At 37.8% G+C, this 16,953-nt stretch overlaps 1 long non-coding RNA gene across 1 annotated transcript in view; it reads right to left on the reverse strand.

Moving 5' to 3' along the window:
* Nucleotides 1-616: 616 nt before the first annotated feature.
* The window catches only part of LOC141553857 (uncharacterized), a 76,098-nt gene continuing 59,761 nt past the window's right edge, over nt 617-16,953 (reverse strand). The window contains exon 3 of the long non-coding RNA XR_012485693.1: nt 617-939. This is a non-coding gene — a long non-coding RNA (uncharacterized LOC141553857). The remainder of the gene's footprint in view (nt 940-16,953) is intronic.

Here is a 16,953-nt window from a genome sequence, read left to right on the forward strand (position 1 = left end):
TAATCTTGGACACAGCTTCTAATATGATGGATCTCAAGAAATCACTGTGACATGACATCAGGAGCCTCCAGGAACTCTGGAACACTTATGTAGATGAAAACAGAGTTGTTTTCAGAAAGTGGCTGAAGAATAAACATTTTGTAGTTGGGAAGCTGACTAAATCAATTGGCTATCTATTAAATCCATTAAGAGAGAGTAAGGAAATAATGGTTTCTAGGTCTCATCTTTTTACATGGGTATGTGTAAAGGGCTAGAACTGAGCAATGCACTTGGATAATGAAGCACGTGAGACTAATGGCCAATTGGACGGTTCCCTATTAACTTCTTTGAAGGTTGACCCTCCCCAGCTGTTCTGTGCTGACTTGATTGGTGGGACAAAGAGGGAGAAGTGACTTGTGTGGGAGGAGTAAGAGAAACTTGGGTGGTGGAACTCTCGCTCACTCGCACTCGTGACCTGGCGTTGGAGGCAACGGTAAAGATCGAGAATAAAGACGTTTAGTGATCCTGACTGCTGCTGATTTCTGGGAAGATAGAGTTCCGCAGGTATGAGTATTCACATACATCACTAACTAGACATTTGCCTATCTTGGAAGAGGCATGAGAAAGGGAACATGGCTATGCTGAGAATCAGGATGACGTGCCTCTGACATCCCATTTATTTGTCCTTTGGCAAACCAGGTGATCTCCCATAACCATTGGTAACTTTCAAAGATTAAAATGCAGAAAAGTCATTAGACTCCATTGGTGAAGGGAGTTTCTTGACAGGAGATCCCAATTCTTAAATCAGTCTCACTTAAAAAGAAAAGATATCTAGTAGAGGAGCAATTCTGGAAAGTGGCCTGGAATTAGACACAGGGTCAAATCTGTATTCTAGGTCTTCTATTTCTTGCTCTGCTACCAATGGGAATAAGAGTAGCTTCTCCAAGTCTATTTCCATATCTGTTAAATAGAGAAAAACACAATAGCAAAAGTTATCTCCAGGGCTTTCCTGAGGAAAATGCTTTCTGAACTCTAAGGCCCTAAGAAAATCAGAGTGGTTATTGTCAATATTAGCCGTGAGTCCAGGGCTAGACATAGACATGCTATAATTTAGAATAAATGAGTCACAGAATCTCAGTTAGAATAAAAATTAAAAGTACCTGTAAAGGACAAAAATGCCCTTTACAACACAGCAGAGAGGTGAATTAATGTATAAAGCATTGATTAAATGCTTACTGAATGCAAAGCACTCTGCCAGGCACTGGGGCCTAGAGAAATCCTACAGTTCCTACTCTAGAGAACATTCTAATGGGAGGGATAACCCAGGGAAGATTTCAGTTGCAAGTCCAACGGAACGTTTTCCTAGTACTTGGAGGGCAACCACAAAGCAGATGATAAGGCCTCTTCTTTCAGGGCATTTCCACTCATGTTGAATATTTTGAAAGGGCCAAAGGCTCTGATGGATGACACAGTTTTTGTTTCTGGGTCTTCAGTAGCTGGACTATGCCCCTGCAAGAGACATTCCCAAACTCCGTCTCCATAGAGCTGGCTTTCAAGATGCTTCTGGCAACTGGAATAAGTAGGGAAAGACCTACGAGATCTCTGGGCTACAACCAAGTGGAATCCCTTGCTCCTCTTCCCATGAAATGGAACTGTTTAGTAGATAGCTTGGTATCAATAATCACCTGCTTGTCAATGGTGACATCGAGGCTCTGAGGATATATATGTGTGTGTATGCATGTATGTATGTATATATGTACATGTGTGTATGTGTGTATATATACACATACATACATATATGTATACATATACATATATATTACCTGCTTGTCTCACACACACACACACACACTATGGAAACTGAATGTGGATCACAGCATAGCATTTTCACCTTTTTTTATTGTTTGCTTTCTTTTTTTCCCCTCTTGATCTGATTTTTCTTGCACACATGATCAATGTGGAAATATGTTTAAAAGGACTGCACTTGCTTAAGCTATGCTGAAACTTGCTGTCCAGAGAAGAGGGGAAGTCGGGAGAGAGAAAAAGCACAAGGTTTTGCAAGAGTAAATGTTGAAAACTATCCTTGCATGTATTTTGAAAATTAAAAAGCTATTATTATTATTTTTAAGTAAAAACAGTTTTTACTATGTCCTTTCTTAAATCCATCATCCAAAAAAGCTGCCAAAAATTGTCTTCCAAAAGCCTAAGTCTAACTATGTTTCTCTCCTGTTTTACAATCCTCAGTGGCTCCTCTTTTTCTTTTCTTTTTTTTTTCTTTTTTCTGAGGCTGGGGTTAATTGACTTGCCCAGGGTCACACAGCTAGGACGTGTTAAGTGTCTGAGACCAGATTTGAACTTGGGTCATCCTGAATTCAAGGCTGGTGCTCTCTCCACTGCGCCACTTAGCTGCCCCCAAGCTCCTCTTTTTCTCAGGGATAAAATGCAGACTCTTCACCTGGACATTAAATGGTCAATCTAGTTTTATTCCATTTTCCTTGGATTATTTCATACTATAGCCCTTCACACATTCCATGTCCCAGTCAACATGCTGTTCCCAGAAGTCTGAGCCCCATCTCTCATCTCATTAACTTGGAAGGGCTGTACTTAATAGTTAGAATCTTCACTCTTCTAAGCCTTGCCTTTCACAGTCTCTAACATTCATCTTTCAGTTCATCTTTCCTCTTTTATGGGAAATCTTCCCTGAGAATCTTTCTCCAATATGAGCCACAAAATAAACTCAGAAAGATTTTTAGAATGCTTTTTAGACAGCCTAGTGACTGTCTCACCAAAAGCAAACATTCTGATTGCCTCCCTCAGACCTGACATCTTCACCAAAAGGGCTTCCTCAAATCTTGCATTTTCTCAGAGTGGACTATATCTTCTTTCTTTTCAGCTTCTCCCATACTAACCTCCATGGTACCCTTACAAAAATACACTTTAGGAAGTTGTACTTAGAGTTGTACTACTTGTAGTTTTAAAAACATAAATAATGATTGGAAAATAAAAACAGCATCCAAAATTTTCCTCACTCTTATTGAAAATCTTCAATTCCAAGGTTGAAAACAATGGAGATCCATTTACATGATTCAGGTCTGATTAGCAATCAGAATCCTGGTGCTGTTTTGATTAAAGGAACAAACATATGAAAGGTTTTGAAATTTGTAACTCTTCAAGGGCTCCTGGATTTGACCCACGTTTCTGTTTGCTAACATTTTTCCAAGTCTAATCGAATGGCAGATATATCTACACTATTCACCCTCCTGAATAATTTAGGAGACATATCTTTCCTGAGATCATTTAAAATCATATTAAGAAGTTAAAGTTTTTAAGTCAATTCTAGCTACCTAAAATGGAAATAAATGCTGAGGTCTAGAAATAAAACTTTATACATGAAAACAGTCCACTATTCAGCCAGGCTTCACTGACATCCTTGGTGAATAGAATATAGTAAGAATTATTTGAATATGTCAGTAAATTTGAAGGTCAAGAGAAATCAAGATGGCACCACTGAGTATGGGTCAATTGGCATTAATGATGATGGCTCACATGAGCAGGTTACTTATGCCATGTTCATTCAACTTATTCTCAAGAACCAGAGGGAAAAAACCAATAAGAGCTTGGTAGCCACCTTAACTCCAGAGCCACTCCATGACTTACATTCTCTGAATCACCTTTCTTGAGTGGATCAACAAGGCAATGGCTTCCCTCTTCTAAATGCTAATGTCTAATGGCCAAGTTGGATGGGTGACAGAGTCTCTCACCCTGCCATTTACATTGGGATATTTTCAGAAGCAACCATAGGCAATTTGATTAAGTTTCCATAACTACATTGAGAGATTCAAGATGAAGAACACCATGATAATTAGAGAAAAAGTTGGATATTTGCCTTCAACCCCAAAATTCCAGGAGAAAGACTGATGAAAGCAGTTGAGACAATTGCCTGTGAGTCATCATGAATCTACACTGAAATGTACCATAAATATACATGACATGGCCTCTTCATCCAATATGGATGGAGGTCGGCCCAAACTGAACATACTATACCAGGAACTGAGGTTGGACATATGAGCAAACAGAAGAACAATGCTTAACACTGTGGAAACATACTGTGTCGAAAGATGCTCCCAACAAGTTGGTTATTGTGCTTCATTACCAAAAAGGACTAAGGTGACATCATTATGTTAGAGTCAAGTCACAATGTGATTGAGTCCCAATCACATTGCCCAACGTCTTATGGGGTTGGAATGTTCTCTCTATATATACATATACAGATATAAAGAGTCCATGTCAGCATCTGGGGCCGATTCTCTGAATTTGAGGATCTTGCATTTCTTTTGAACTATTTCCATTTTGTTTTGATTATAGAGCATAGCACCTTCTCTGATGAAGGCACACCAAGCTTACGATCCTGTGCTAGTATCTCCCAAGTAGCGCAATCAGTTGCAAAGTTCTTAAGAGAGAGTTGAGAATATCTTTGTATTTTTTTTCTGACCATCACGCGAGTTCTCCATAAAAGTCTTTTAGTCAAGTGTGCATTTTTAATTTGAACAATTTAGCCAGACCAATGAGTTGCACTCTATGCAGGGGAGTTTGAATGTTTGTTCAAGAAAGGACTCGAGTATAGAAAGACTTTGAACTGTTACTGTCAGCATTAATCTGAATAAAATCCTGCATCTCTCTAAGCTTCACCTTTACTTTGCTTTTGATAGAATGAAGCATTGCCTGCTTAGACATGCACGATCTATCCTGTTGCTGCACTCCCATGGAGTTCTTGTTTTTCCATTTTGCAGCTTCTGAATTTCCCCACAATTTTTATCAAACCAGTCTTAGGTTCGTGAGCATCTGACTCTGATGAGCAAATGGAGAACTATACACCAAATCTCTGAAAGCCACCTGTTCCTTTCTTTTTCTGCTCTACTATTGCCAACTGTATGTTGGCTCAACTTTCCCTCCAAGTTAACAATAAACTGTTTTCACTCAGAAAAACATTCTAATCTGTTGACATTAATTCTTTTCCTACTCATTTTGCCATGGTGCCACCATTTCTGTTGAATGTGAGTATTTGGCATGCAGAGGCTAAGTTTTGGATCAGTGCAGTGCTGTGTCCCCATTGCCTTCATCACTCTGAAATCCTGAAAAGGTTCTTTTCCTTACAATCACATGGTCTATTAAATGGCAGTGTTTACTGTGAGCATGAATCCATGATGTTTTATTGCATTTAGATAAATGAAAGGCATTGTTGGTGATAAGAAAATCATGAGATCTACACATATTTAATACTTAGTGAGCCTTGCTATTGCTATTTCCAATTCAATTCCTCCCAGAAGACTTCATTCCATGTTTGGTCATCTGAGCTTACTTAGCATTAAAGTCACCCAGAATGAGAAGCTTTTCCTCTTTGGACATATGTATGATGAGATCTCCATGTCTTCCTAATTTTTTTTTCTTTGACCTCATCAGGGTTCATCATGGTGGAACTTAGCCATTGATGATAATGGCAGGGGATTTTCCTGCAAGTGGTAATTGTATTGTTATAAGCCTGTCATTTACTCCTTTTGGTTGGCACACAAGCTTGCTGACTCGATGAGTTTTGAATGCAAAAGATATACCAGCTTCATGGTGCTCCCCTTCACTGTGGCCACTCCAGAAAAATAGACACCCAACCCTGACTTCAGAAAGCTGGTTTCCATTGCCAGCCTTATCAGGGCTGCTGAATTGGATGTGATATCTGCAGAGTTTTCTCATAAAACTCTGTTCATTTTTCAGGTCTACTGGATTTTGTGTTGTGCATAGGTGTGTACACATTTCATGTACCAATGGTGAATGGAATCATCTTTGCAGAATTGTTTTTCCTACTTTTTTTGCATTTCAACCATAGAGTTGGATCCCCACTTGCCATGGTCATCAGACCAGGCTTGGGTAAGCAGACAGTTTGTAGGGCACCTTTTCTATATCACTACATGACCAGGGGCTGCTGAATCCCACTGCTGCCTCCAGTAAGAAGATGACCCTATGGCCTGGATCATAGGTGTGGAGAATTATAACTACAGCTCCCAATGTGTCCATGTCTATTGCTTCATCCCAGAACTTTCAGATAGGTAGAAGTGGTAAAATGGTATGAATGAGATTTTTTTGCTATTTGTGTAAATTGGATTGAAGTGAGATGAAATTGCCTCCTCACTCTCTTCCAGACTCATCACAGTCCAATGGCAGGAGAGAATCAAGAACACTGATGATGGCTCAAGATGAGCATCTTCCATTCTAACCAGGCTCTAAATATTCCACTGTGCCCTCTTTAGCTGTCTTCATGGCTACTGGAACAGATTGTTCCCATCTGCCCATTCCACCAGGACAAGGTTTCACATACTTGGAACTCACCAATGGTTCTGAAACCTTTCAGTTACCCTTAACTTGGTCTAGCGCATGTACCAAAAACAATATTAGCTGTGCCCACTGCACATACTATGGAATCTTAGAGCCACATCTTGGTGAGAAGTGGATAAGGTGAAGCCCAAAGATGGAAAGCAGTCCTAAAAAGGGCTGGCAGCCCTCACACCAGAGGCCTTCCCTGACTGTACCCTGTTACTCTGACAAGTAAACCAGGAAGAAAAGAATGGCGTCATGATTCCTAGAATTATAGTCTCAGAAGAAAAACATTATGTGAATACAAAAAACTTCCCTATTAGTAAACTCAGAAAAAGAAATTCTGCAGTGATGTATTTTTTTAAATTGACTTTAAGAACTCTGATGAATGTAAAGGTCAATCGGGACTCCAAAAAAGCAGGGCTGTCTGCTTCCCACCTCTTGGAAGAAAGATAGAAGACTAGAAGAATAAGACAGTTTTAAATGTAACCAATTCCTAGATTTGTTTTGCTTGATACTGCTTCTTTCTTCAAATGACAGTTTTTAATTTTCATCTATTTATTTGAAAAGGAGGAGAGGGACTAGTAATAGTGATGATAAATGCAAAAAAAAAAAAGAAACATTAAAGAAAAGACACACTTTAGGAAGCATATGTTTAAATGCAAAGAAAAGAACCCAAGCAATTTGAATGGACATGCAGATCAAAAAGACGTGTTTGAAACCAATTTGTTGAATTTATGATGACATTTCAATAGCCAAATCAAATCCAATGATCTTTGCTTAGTTCTCACCTTTCTTGATCTGCTTACAGTGATTATCCATCACTCTCTTCTCCTGGATATCTCCTTCTCTTTAGTGGTGGTGGTTTTTAATGGCATTGTTTCCTCTGGATAGTTCTCTTATTTGTCATACTGCTTCTTCTTAATCTGATTTTCTAGATTTCCTTCAAGAATCATGGCCACTAATCATGGATGTTCCACCGAGCTCCTTTTGTATTATTTTTCTTTTCTTTTTTTCTTTTTTTCCTTGTTCTTTAATTTTTTTTTTTTTTTGCAGAGGCAATTGAGGTTAAGTGACTCACCCAGGGTCACACAGCTAGGAAGTGTTAGTGTCTGAGGCCAAATTTGAACTTGGATCCTCCTGACTTCAGGGCTGGTGCTCCATCCACTGTGCCACCTCGCTGCCCCCTTTTTGTATTATTTTTCTCTTCAGCTCTTATGGATTTAATTATCATCTCTATTCTGATGATTTTCAAGTTGACTCTTCTAGCCTGGATCTTTCTCCTAACTTTAATCTCACATCTCCAATTGTCCATAGAACACATCAAATGGAATGTATTATAATTTCTTCAACTGAACATGTCCAAAATCAAACTCATTATCTTTTCCCCTAATGTCCTCCCCTTTTTCAAACTTTCCCATTACTATTGATGGTAGCCCCATGCTCCTAGTGTCTCCAAACTCACAATCTAAGAGTCGTTCTTATCTCTTCACTTCTCACCCCACCCCCATTCCAGTCTGTTTCCAAGACCTGCTCATTGCCTTTCTCTTAGACTAGAAGCCCATGGGTTGGACTCCCTGAAACGTCTCTTCCTACTACAATCAATCTCTCACCTATCTATCAAAATGACCTTCCCTCAGGGCAGCGAGGTGGCACAGTAAATAAAGCCTAGAGTTGGAGAGACCCGAGTTCAAAGCCAGACTCAGATGTTTAATAGCCTATGGCCCTGTATAAGTCATTGAACCTGTTTGCCTCAGTTTCTTCATCTGTAAAGTGTGGATAGTAGTAGATTATTGTAAAGTTCAAATGAGATAGTAAGTATAAAGGATTTAGCAGTGTGCTCGGCACATAGTAGGTACTATATAAATGTTAGTTATTATTCTTAGTAATGCTATTATTATTATTTCTAAAGCACATTTGACCAAAATGCCTATTCTACTTAATAAATTGTAGTGTTTTCCTATCACCTCCAAATTCAAACATAACATTTTCTTTTTTCTATTCAAAGCCCTTCATACCATTTCCCAAAAAAGCACACAATTTATATAAAGACTTCTGATTTCATATGCAATGCCTCTTTTTTATTGTTCTGTGTGTATGGAAATGGTCATGTTTGTGAAGTTTTTCAAATGCACAATAATCACTATGAACAAAAGCAGAGCAACAAAAGCAAAACTACTTGTGAGCCATGTGAATACCTGGCCCTCATTTGCCCTCACCCCCAGTACTCCACTAGCTTCCTAATTACTCTCATGGCATCCAGCCTCTCTTTTTCAGTCTACCTTCCACAAACTTCATAAATCCATTTTCCAGAATCAGAATTTAACTGGGTCCCAGCTCTGCTGCAGTAACTTCAATAACTTCCCGATGCCTGTAGGATAAAGCACAAACTTCTCATAATTAACATCTGCAGATTGGCTCCCACCTATCCTTCCAAGCTAATTGAATATGATTTTTCATCCTTTATTCTAAATTTGGACCAAAGCACTGGTCTCAGTGCGTACCATTCCACATCCTTCCTCTTAGCTTTGTGTATCCTGTACCTGAGAATGGCTCTCAAGCCCATTCTTGTCTTTGCTATCTACTATTACCATTTTAAGTCCAATCTATTATTATATTACCTAGAGCAGAATACTAACTTATCAAAAGGTCTCTGACTCCAATCTGTTCCTTTCCTAGGTTGTCTTGAATATCAGCTCCAAATTAATTAACCTAAAAATATTTTTTCAATGGGTCAAAATTATTCAAAACCATCCCTTTTTTGCCAACACAGGCATCAAATATGATTCTGTCTTTTCAAAATTATTTTTCCTATTACTCAACATCACCCTGAAACTTATTAAAACCGTGCTGTTATTGAAGACCCATTATTTATCGAATCCCCCATAGTTTTGTTTATTCCATGGCCCTCCATATTAATCAGAGGTCAGAAGCCATCACGGCTGTCATTCTGAAGGATTAATGGGGGTGGATGAAGCATGAGAAAGGGCCAGAATGGTGCTTTCTTGCAGGAAAGAAGCAGGACTAACATATTAAAGGAGCCAAGGTCAGGATCTGGGATAAAGGTCATAGATCAAAAGTCTGAGAGGTAGAAAGCTGAGTTTAGAGCACAAAAAGCATGAAAAAAGATGAGCAAAGTGAGAGGAATAGAATGAAAAGTTAAGTTTATGCTAACAATACTAAGACCCTCTATGTTTGGTCTAAGAGTTCTTTCTATTTTTTATGGGCCTCTCTAGTGTTTTGTCCCCCTTCATACACATGGGACCTCCCTTTAATTTTGGTTCGCCTGTTGCTTGGGCAACATCAGACATCCACATGGACCAGCCTCCTCTTCTCCTGTGTCTGCCCATGCCCTGTGAACCTTTCATGGCCCAATTCAAGAAAACCGACCTTCTGTGAAAGCTACTTAGATAATGTTTATGAAGAATAGAAACATCTTTCTCAAACTTCCTTTCAATGGAAAAAATCTAAACCAAGGATTTCTATTTCTATTAAGTATCACTTCCTTAGTTTGGGTCCAAATATTCTAATTTGTTAAAACTTTGTTATATTAACCAGATCTTTTTGTATATATTAAAAGCTTACTTGACCTGAATATCATTTGCTCCTCAGTTAAATAGATGAGTAATCCAGCTCATCTTTCATGATCCTTTGTCCATGTGCTGACTTCCAAACAAGGAGGGCTGTGACCATGAACTGGAGGTTTGCTTCTTTTAGTTTTCATATTAAAACATTTCATTTTTCCTAAGAATTCAAGCAGTTGGAGCTTTTCTTTTATCATTTATCATAAATGCGATTTGAACAACAAAACAATTTTCCAGCTGTTCATTGATTTAAATGTTTTACAACTCATATCTGAGTATATGATTTATGACATAGAAGTCAAGACATCCAGTAAACAAGCCCTACCACATGATTCATCAGCTGACCCAGAGTGCGTCCTGGGGATGCTTTGGAAATCTATGGCCAAAAAAATCACATTCTATCAAAGGAGTTGACATCGTGGGAGTAGTCCTTTAGCTGTCTCTGACATACAAGTCATAACTCTTTTCCTTTTATTAGAACTAGTTACTAAATCAAAACACAGATCCTCCTGCCATCATTTATATTCTCTCCCCAAATAGTTTATTTATAGAGTTTCATTTACATGCCTTGCATATGATAGGCAATTGGGATTCTAGTTCACCTTTGAAAATAGAGTTATAGAGTAAATGGGAGAAGTTATAGAATTCTCCAAAATTTGTAATGGAGGCGATATGGCTTTCATATTGACATGTTTTCTTTTAAAGGATGGGATAATTTTAACAATATTTTAACAAGTATTGCCTTGTTATGATACATTATAATTATTTTTTTTCTTTTAAACCTTATTATCATCATAATTGCATACACACTGAAGCTGTTGTTACTATTCTAAAGGTATGTTTTCATCATCATACAGCATCTCGAGAGGATATAGACATGGGTTCCCATTTAAACCTGATGCAAAACAAATAGTTCTGATGTATTGTGTTTGGTACGTTCATGTTTGTGAAGATGCTGTTTCTCCAAGTAAGGCACAGCTGGATATTTTATCAATAGTGGTCCACACCAGGAGGAGGAATAAGTAGCCTAGGGCTTTGCATGAAGCAAGTGCTTCACAAATGATTCATTCATAGCAGGTTCAGCCTTAGCTTCCTGCCTTAGATAGAACAAGGCCCCAGAAAAATCTAAGCAGTTCTAAGTGTAGAACACTTCATAAATGACAGAAGAAGGCAGCCAAAAGATGAAGCAGAAAGTAGTTCAAAAGAAGATGGCTATACACTAGTATTCTGGAATAATGAACCAAAATTCACAATTCTTGAGACTTATTTTTTGATGCTGACTCTGTGTCCAGTTTCCAGTAAGGAAGAAAAAGTTGGGAATTTTTGAAGAACTATTTAGCTTTAATTGGACCTCACCAGCAAATGTAGATTTGAAAAAGAAGTATGCAAAAAAAAAATGAAAGGTAGAAAAATGATTATAAAAAGATGACAAAGTCCTGTAACATTAATGATAGGAATAGTAAGCCTCAAAAACAGGGAGTCTGTCTAAGAAAGCTCTGAACAACAGAAAGGTCTTTTTTCTTTTTAAAGTCATATTGTGAGAAAAATAGGAACACATAAGGGATGAAAATGATGCTAGGGTAGATGGGATGATTATTACTGGTCTTAAAAAAAAACCTAGCTGTCTAAAGTTTTTTTCTTTCTTGGTTTGTTTTATTTGGATTTTTTCTGCAAAGGAGAATAACTTTTACACTAGAAAGGATAGAATAATAACAGCTGAAAATTGATAATTAATATAAGAAAGGATATGGTGAGAAAGTACTGAATGGCTATTGATGAATTCAAGTCTCTTCACCCAGCTAAAAATCTTACCGGAAAATAACTATAAGGGACCTTTGAAAGATCTTGGAAATTAGGAGAGGCCCAAAATGATTGCATAAGGTCAAATCTTGTCTTATTTTTTAAAAAATATAACTAAAGTAAGAGGATGGGAGAGAATAGTCTTCAGACTCTAGGACAATGAGTTTGACTTCTACTCCTAGAAAATTCCATGGCAGACTATCAAAGAGATGGTTGCTACCCATCTAGAAAGAGAACCAATAGAACAAAGAAGCCAGCTTTGTTTCATCAGAAACAGGCCATGTAAATTAGCCTTATTTCTTAAGTGCAAAACTGCATTGAATGCAGAGAATCTGTCCATACAATTTACTTAGAAGTTAACAAAGCTTTTGATTAAGTACTTTATGATATCTCTATAAAAATGACAGAGAGATACAAATAAATTAGTAAGACAATCAAATAGATTTAGAACTAATGAAACAGATCAACTAAAAATTAGTCATTAATGGACCAATGTCAAAATAACAGGAGATCTCCAATGGTGTGCCACAAGATCTGTGTTTGTCAAACATTTTATCATTCCCTTGAATGAAGGCACATTACATTCAGGTTACAGAAGGAGAGATAGCAAAAGAGAACATCGGATCCAAAAGGGTAATGATAGACTAAAACATTGGGCTGAGATTCAGTAGGGGTAAAAATAAGATCTTACATTTGAGAACTGAAAACCAGATTCATAAGTAGTAGATAAACTAGGCGTAGTTATCAATTGTTCCGAAAATGGGGGAGAAGGTTAATGCTCCAGAAGCTCAATATAAATCAACAGTGCATCCAGAGAAGCTAAGGATATTGTGCTCATTGAAAAGGGGTCAAGCTAAAAAGACTAAGGACGTGACTAACTCATTATCCTTTGCCCTTGGCAAAGCTTATGTTCACTTCTGGGCACAAGAATTTAAGGAAGACATTAGAAAACTGGGCCATGTCCAAAAGAAGGCTTTCAAATAGTCCAGGGAGGTGAGTTCATGATAAAAGAACAAGTGCTGTAACTGAGGGGGATGTTTAGCTTAAAGAAAAGAAGACTCAGGGGGAAATGATAGCTGCTTTCAAGTTTTTGAAAAGAATTCCCATGGAAAAAGGATGAGATTTACTCTGCATAGCTCCAGAAAAAATGAATGGAAATTGGAAAAAAAAGACCAATTTAATTGAGGGGAGGGGAATAAAATTAAATACAAAAAATTTTCTGAAAGTAAGAAATTTTCCAAAATTTGAATGAGTAGTTTTGAAAAGTTGTGGGTTTTTTCTTCTTGGAGATATTTAAACAGAAGTTTGACAACTTTTTTGTCCAGGTTGCTACTGTGAGGGATGTGACAGGTATGTTCCAATTGTCAAATTTCCTGATTCTGTGTTTCTTTGAAGTGTAGCAATTGAGGAGAGGAGAAGAGAGAAGAGAATTGATTTCTTTTCACAAAGATCTCCCCACCATCCCTTTATCTGTCAAGATGAACTAAAATGCTGGTTCTTTTCTATGTATACACTTATCTCAGTGGCTGGTACACAGTAGGTTCTCTTTAAATGCTTATTTTTCTCCCACCTTCCACTAATTCTTCCATCTATTTGCTTCTACAACTTTCCTTTGCTTTTGTGAAGTTTACCAGTCCCCACAGACATAAAACTCTTATATATCTTTTTCCATAACTCTCACTACCCCCAAGTGACAAAAAAAAGGCTTACTCAGGAGACAAAGGTCACTTCTCCTTGAGAGCTCCATGAGTTGAGTTGAGTGAACTCCTACCAACTCCAACAAATACTCTATATATCTAAGACCAATTAAAATTTCATAAAACACTTGATAAATTCCAGGAAGATCCACAACCACCCAAGGAGCAGAGCTGCCACTCTTTGCCCTGTGTCTGCATTGCTAAGAGAAAGTTGCTTACAGTAAGAATTGCTAGACTACTACATGTTTAAGTAGACTAGACTGGACCAGACTGGATTGAATAGGATGGGATAGAATATCTGCAATGGAATCAATAATTGCTGAAATTTACTAGTGCCTTGGATGATCAAAAATAACGTTTGAGCCACCTGGAATAACCCACTGTCACCAACCCTTTTTCCCAGCCTGTCAGGTATAATCATACAAAGGATAAATGGCAATCTACATCTTAAAATGATCAAAGGGGAGAAGAATTTTATGTGCCATAGTGTCTATAATATCTGGGCAAGCTCTCTGGAGGATCTTGTAACCAGCCTTGATCTTAGTGGAGAAGTGAAGGAGGGATGAGAGCCACCAGAAGGGTTAAAGATGGAGTGTCTATTCCATTAAATGCCCTGGTATGATTTCATCATTACAGCACACTAAGTATGTGTGAACTAGAGAAACATTACCTCATCATGCTAAGTACTAAGTACGTGTGAACTAGAGAACCATCCATTACACTGAGTTAACACCTCATTGTAAGTATCTTTGCTTCAAGTATACTTTGCCAGAGTTCTAGTCTTCTCATTATAAAAACAAAAAGAAAGTAAGGTACAGAGAGGGTCTTGAAAGCTGATTTTTACATAGCTGATAAAATTGGATTTTGTAAAATTTCACACCATAGCAAGACCGAGGAACATAAACATTCAAACAACAAATCAGGCCAATAGCTTGTCAAGTTCATAGCTTTATTCTGATAATAGAAAAAAATAGCATGCATTACACTATAACACACACACACACACACACACACACACACACACACACACACACACACACATCATAAATTCCATCCTACTCTCTGCTTTGAAAAGGAGAATTTCCTTTTATTTGTCCTCACCCAGACATTAAGAAACTTCAGTGGACTAACTCTGGATCTAGATCTATGTGCCTTATTTGTGTATGATGCTAGATTCTATGGGCATATCTTTTTTTAATAAAACTTTTTATTTTCAAAAAATATATAAAGAATTTTCAGCATTCACCTTTGCAAAATTTTGCGTTCCAAAATTTTCTCGCCCTTTCCCCCCCACCCCTCCCCTAGACAGTAAAGAATCCAATATTTGTGAAATGTGAGCAATTCTACTATATGTATTTACACATTTATCATGATGGCACAAGAAAAATCAGATCAAAAAAGGAAATAACAAATAGCAAGCAAATAACAAAAAAGGTGCAATATCATATTGGAATCCATATTCAATCCCCCTGCTCCTCATTCTGAATACAGATGGCTCTCTCCATCACAAATCTATTGAAACTGGTCTGATTATCTCATTCTTGAAGAGTCTTGTCCATCAGAGTCGATCATCACATAATCTTGCTGTTGCCTTGTACAATGGTTCTACTCCCTTTACTTAGTATCAGTTCTTGTAGGTCCTCCAGGCCTTTCTGAAATCATCCTGCTGGTCATTTCTTACAGAACAACAATATTCCATAACATTCATAGATCATAACATATTCAGCCATTCCCCAACTAATGGGCATCCACCCATTTTCCAGTTCCACTACAAAGAGCTGTAACATTTTTCCCATGTGGTTCCTTTACCTTTTTTATGATCTCTTTGGGATACAGACCCCTGGCTCCTATCTTCACAGCTTCCAACGGCACTTCTCAGGACAGTCTCTCAGTTGGAACCAAGCAGCCACATGCTACTTCTGAGTTCTAATTCAGCAGTCCTAGCTATTCCCAGGTGGATCTTTTTTTTTCAGCACCCTCATGCCAAAAACTGGTTCTCTTATTCATTAGCATGACTGTTTACTTGGGGTTAGCTTGTGTTTTCTTGGTTAGCTTGCAGAATCCTGAGCTCATCTGTCACAATAGATGAAATCCTCACTCACTGAACATTTGAATCTATGCTTATTTGTCAATATTTCCAAAGACCAAGGTACAAACGCAAAGAGATAAAAAACCCTAAAACCAGTGAAGATGAGCATCAAACAATAGGTCCGTATAATAGCTTTTCTGTATGTACTTTGAACAAAGCAAAAAAAAAAGTTAACAAAATATTAATAATATTAATAATTTTATGCCTGTACCAGTGTTCGAACATCGGTGCTTATCCCAGGCTCAGTGCCATTCATTTCTCTAATCTGATTTCCACCTTATACTCTAATAAGGGAGAAAAATACCCCTCAACTAGCCCATCTGCAACTCCCTCTTTTATTCTCACATCAGTTTAAATTCACATTTTAATTATGTACAGGGCTTTCTTATGGGATGCTTTTGACTAGAAATATGTATCTCATTTTATTTGATGTTATTCAATTGACCCAAACACAAAGGCATTCTTCTTAAATACTGAATGCTCATGTACCTTTTTAATTAAACCTTAAAAAGCTCTTAATTAAAACCATAAATCACAGGCAGCAATTTCTCTCTAAATTGTCTTGCAGAGCCTGCATATTTGTCCTTCCTGCCTTCCTATTGACCCGAGAGGTAACAAAATGGCAAAGATGTCTTTCACACTTAACTGATACCATCCACGTTGGACGGTAATCCCGCTTGGAATAAGGGAATGTTTTATGCATTCCCAAAGTCCATTGTTTCCATCTAGCCCAGGTATATGGGCCTAGTCATGTGCGGTACAAGTTGTTTAGAAATGATTTAGAGCATAATATAATTGCAAGAGACATCAACTGTGCTTATGAAGTAATAACTGAAGAGAAAGCTGCTAGCCTGGATCCCAGACTCAGAGGTCACAGAAATGTTGACATCCTTGAGCCAAATCAAAGAAAAGGGCATATAATTGGCATAAAGAATAGCTTTAAAAATGGATTCACAAGTCTCCAATCTTCATATTCCAAAAAACCTGGTTAGGCAACACTTTTTAAATGAGATCTTGGAATCATAGTGGAACACAAGCTCAATAAGAAATTTAATGGATATATACTTCAACAACAATACTATATGATGATCAATTCTGATGGACGTGGCCCTCTCCAACACTGAGATGAACCAAATCAGCCCCAATAGAGCAGTCATGAACTGAACCAGCTACACCCAGCGAAAGAACTCTGGGAGATGACTATGAACCGCTACATAGAATTCCCAATCCCTCTTTTTGTCCACCTGCATTTTGGATTTCCTTCACAGGCTAATTGTACACTATTCCAAAGTCTGATTCTTTTTGTACAGCAAAATAACTGTTTGGACATGTGTACATATATTGTATTTAATTTATACTTTAACATGTTTAACATGTATTGGTCAACCTGCCAACTCGGGGAAGGGGCAGGGAGAAGGAGGGGAAAAATTGGAACAAAAGA

This window comes from Sminthopsis crassicaudata, chromosome 2 (genome assembly GCF_048593235.1).
Source record: "Sminthopsis crassicaudata isolate SCR6 chromosome 2, ASM4859323v1, whole genome shotgun sequence".
Lineage (NCBI taxonomy): Eukaryota > Metazoa > Chordata > Mammalia > Dasyuromorphia > Dasyuridae > Sminthopsis > Sminthopsis crassicaudata.